Source organism: Hibiscus syriacus, unplaced genomic scaffold (genome assembly GCF_006381635.1).
Source record: "Hibiscus syriacus cultivar Baekdansim isolate YM2019G1 unplaced genomic scaffold, ASM638163v2 tig00111342_pilon, whole genome shotgun sequence".
Lineage (NCBI taxonomy): Eukaryota > Viridiplantae > Streptophyta > Magnoliopsida > Malvales > Malvaceae > Hibiscus > Hibiscus syriacus.
The window spans coordinates 1,488,685-1,493,589 of NW_024063066.1; the positions used below are offsets into that span (position 1 = coordinate 1,488,685).

Genomic DNA, 4,905 nt, shown 5'->3' on the forward strand with positions numbered 1-4,905 from the left:
TCCCAAGGGGCATCTCCACCTGAAAAAGCGGTCAACGCTCGATTTTCCCGTTGACCAAACAGCCCCCTCTGCCCGCCAATCAAAACATCCCTCCCCTTTCCCTTCACTTTCATTCTTCGTGATTTTCCCACCCTTCACACACATCTCCCCCTCTCTCTTTTCTTGATTGTGGACGAGCCCCAATTCGAACGGAACAAATCGTTGCTTCAACAATCAAGGATCGAAAGGGTTTTCGGCCTTTTTTTCTTTTTGATTTCATACCTTTTTTATCCCACTCCCCAAATCGTCGCTTGGTTATCAAGAAAAACCAAAGGTTTTGATTTCTTCGGATCGCAAACATCGTTAAAAGGGAGGAGAGATTCTGAATCGAAAGAATGGCGTTATTGTGAATGAGAACATATACCGCTCCATTATCTTCTTCTCCGGCTGATGCTGTTAATTTCGTATTGACATTGCCAAAGGATCCCAAATTACTCGCACCAGATATGAAGGGTCTTCTCAAAGGTTTAAGAAACCTTCACAGTATGTTTGGTGAGTATATAGCCATTCCCCCCCTAGTTTTATTTTATTTTATTTTATTTTAACTCGTTTAGGATAGTTAAAAACTTGAATCGAGCTCGAGCTGATTTCATTTAAATCGAGTATTTATCAAATTTTGATGGATTCGATCTCGAATAACTTACTATACGTCTAGTCTCCTTTACAACTAAACTGAACTGTGACAAATTTTGAGTGCAGAAGAAAAAGAAAAAGAACAAGAAATGCAAATAGGGAATCCTACGGACGTAAAGCATGTTGCTCATATTGGCATGGATGGTCCTGCTGCCAGTAAGCCTAGCTGGGTATGATTTTCTTCGTTTTACGTAAACTACCTCTTTAATATTTAAATCATCAATTTTGATTTATTTTAGTATTTAAATTTTTAATTTTTTTAAAACTTAACGGTGAATTTGAATGGGTAATAAAATGAAACAAAAACAAAATTTTAGATATTATTTTGAAAAAAATTATAAGTTTAGATATTAAAACGGATTAAAATTGATAGTTTAGGTACTAAATGTATAGTTTACCCTAAATTATGTTTTTTTAATATAAATAAGAGAAAAGTATATAAATGGTCACCTGACTATAGAATATTACTCTTTTAAATTCTCTAACTATTAAAAGTTATAAAATGGTCCTCTGATTATAGGGAGTTGCTCAGTTGAGTCATTTGACTATTAAAAGTTACAAAATGCAAAATTGCCCTTTTCCATTAAAAATTTGATGGTGGTCTGAGCTTTACTATAACTATTGACTGAGATATGATGAAATCTTATATCATAATATCAAACAATTGTCATATCTTAATTAGCATGTTAACATTCAACTCAGATGATTGTTAATTTTTAATAGAAAATGACAAGTTTATAATATATAATAATTGAGTGACTATTTTATAAATTTTAATAGTTGAGAGACTCAACAAAGCAACTTTTAATAATCAAAGGAATCAATAAAGTAATATTTTACCATTTGTGTATTTTACCCTATATATCGGATTCATTTATCTATTTCATAGATGATATATCTTTCATGTATTACATTCTTATAAGTTATGTTCTTCATGCAGATGAATGGGTTTGATTCAGCTCAAGAGATCTCATCCCAAACTCTAGCCAATGATCTACAAGATGTAGATTTAGGTTTGTTCATAAAGTTTTATAATTTTGTATTCTAAATTTTTAATATAACTTTCTAAAAGTCGATACTATTGACGGTTAGACGATAAAATGTTCGACGAAAGTAGGACGTTACCGTGTTTGTGAAGGAACCTATATAGCCCTAACAAAAACAAAGAGGGTTTTTGCCCCTTTAACAAGTAATGTCACAGAGGTGATTTTGGTGGCAGGAAATCATGAGCCATTGCCACCAATCGAGAAGCACAAGAAATCGAGGCGCAAGGCATCGATAGAGAGCGGCACAGACGACGAGTCTCTGAAAGACTGCGAGAAGGGCAAGAAGCACAGACGCCACCGCTCGTCGAACCACTCGATGGAGTCCCCCGGTCGGGAGTCGTCTTCTTCCCATGGCAGACGCCACTCGAACCGCAGCACCGATGGTGGCGAATCCACCGACATGCCCGACATGCCAAAGAAATCTCGACGGAAGAAGTCAAAGGCATCGGAGGGGGGTATTCATCATCAAGATCAAAAACAGGTTCCTTGCCTGATGTAGGCGAGCTTGAATCTTAAAAAGAAGAGAGAGAGAGAGAGAGAGAGAGAGAGAGAGAGAGACGGCAAAAACAACAACGTGATAGGGGCTGCCCATGCATGGTCAAAAGCACCAGATAACATAAAAATGGAACAATAGGATTTAAAAATCATGGGGGATTTCTTGAAGAAATCACTTTCAGTTTTATTTATTTATTATTTATATTTTGATAAAAATAAGACTATTACGTATTCCTTGTATTGGCGATTGTTTGAGTTGGATGATCGTTTTGAAATTTTTAAAGCAACAATAGTCAACTATCAAGTCTCCAATCAATTCATTACGGTATCTCATTGGGTTTTTTTTCTTTTCAAATAACGAATTACATGTTTTCGATTCGTTATATTAAAGTCGATCAATAGTTTTATATATAAATAGATATAGTAACCATACGATCATAATTTTATATTAAACCCAATCAATAATTTTATATATAATAGATATAGTAACCCTACAATCATAATTTTAATTGAAATGGATTGCATATTTGGATGAAATTGAAAGATTTAAAAGTTTAGGGACCAATTTAGAATGTGATTCATAGTTTAGGAATAAAATTTGAATGTTCAAAAGTTTAAGGATTAATTTAGAATTAGAGTCATAGTTTGAGGATAAAATTAAACTATTTAAAAGTTTAAGGACTAATTTAAAATGAAAGTCATAATTTAGGGATATATGATACAATTAACTATTATATTTATCTTACAAATATTATTGTGCGAACCCGAGACATATAGGACAAACAACATTCACTTTTACTGCATATGATTTAAAATTTTAAAATTAAGATTATAATCTATTTTTTTTTATTTCAAAACTTATGTAGCATTAAGAAGTATTTAAATTTAAAAAATAATTAAGGTTCAATTTGTGAAGTTCAAAATTAAGATAGACTTTTTTCGATCTTAAACTACGTTGTCTTTCCTTCGACTTCTCTCCATAACTCGATCAAAATTTTGAGTAAAAATTTACACTTGACACGATAAAAAAAATAAAAAATAAATAAGGGTTATACTAGAAAATGAAATGCAAGTTGAATAACAATTAGGGTAAACTATCTATTTAGTACTTAAATTATTAATTTTGGTATGTTTTAGTATTTAACTTTTATTTTTTTAAATTATATATATGTTTAGTTTTTGCTTCATTTTAATACCCACTGTTAAAAACTTAACGCATTTAGCAACTAAACTATAAATTTTGATTCATTTTAGTACTCAAACTTTCAATTTTTTTCAAAAATCAACGTTAAATTTCGAACATGATACTAAAATGAAACAAAAACTAAAGTTTAGGAGTGATTTTGAAAAAATTGAAAGTTTAAGTACCAAAACAAATCAAAATTGATAGTTTAGATACTAAAAAGGTAATTTACCCATTAATTGAGAGTCGGTTGTCATCTTATTTTTACAATATAATAAAATTTTGTACCCTGTGATTGATATTGCCGTATTCATTTGGTCACGTGACTATTGACGATTTTGGTCCACGTGTTTCTTCACCTGATCACCCAAATAATAATATCAACAAATAAAAAATCACACGAATAATTATTTAATTACAAGACTAATTTTAATTTAACTATTGACTCATTAATTTTATTAATTAAGTTGATTAGATATCTAATAATGTGATATTAACATTTAACGAAAAAATGTTACGTCAGCTAAATAAATTAATATATATTGTATTATCAGTTTGTCTATTTTTTTAATTAATATGGGTAAGTACAGTATATTGTATGTTCACAGAAAACTCTCAATTTTTCGACATTGAACGCTCACACCCCAAACATCTATGGTACTGAAAAAAAAATTCTAATATCGATATTAAATGTGGGATGAAATTAAAAGATGTAAAAGTTTAGGGATCAATTTAGAATGAGATTCATAGTTTAAGGATAAAACTCGAATGTTCAAAAGTTTAAGGACTAATTTAGAATTAGATTCGTAGTTTGAGAATTGAATTGGACTATTAAAAGTTTAAGGACTAATTTAAAATTAAAGTCATAGTTTGAGGGTGAAATTGTACTATTTTGTTATTCATTTAATGAATGTATTGTTTATAATATATTTGTATATTGGAAAAAAATAATAACTTTAATAAATATTATAAAAATTATTTTCTATCGTCAGGATAACATCAAAATACTTCTATGTGACTATCGTCAGTTGCCGAAGGAATACCAATTCACATAATCATATCAGTGTAAGGGGTTGTTTGTTTACTTTAGAATGATCAAGCGCTGAATGATTCAGAGGTTCTGTATGAATTAGCTCTGAATGTGACATGCCGTTTGACAATAGCTCTGAATCATTCAGAATGTACTTCTGTGTTGAATCATTCAACATTGTTTTGTTGAATCAGTCAACACTGAATCGTTTAGAGGTGAGAAACAAACAGTCTAAATGCTAAACGGTTCAGCATTCAGAGCCAAACAAACAGCCCCTAAGCCATATATTCCCCAGCAAAGTTCTGGCACTCGAATTCGACGAGAAGTTCATGCAGACATGGGAGTACTATTTCGATTACCGTGCTGCCGGTTTCAAGACCGGAACCCTTTTAGATTACCAGGTAAACTCTATTCTTGTCTGCTAAATGATCTGTGAACCTATATATACACACACATACAAACATACTGTATCAAACAAG

At 31.3% G+C, this 4,905-nt stretch overlaps 1 pseudogene; it reads left to right on the forward strand.

Moving 5' to 3' along the window:
• LOC120159128 lies at positions 1-2,364 on the forward strand (annotated as a pseudogene).
• The last annotated feature ends 2,541 nt before the right edge of the window (positions 2,365-4,905 follow it).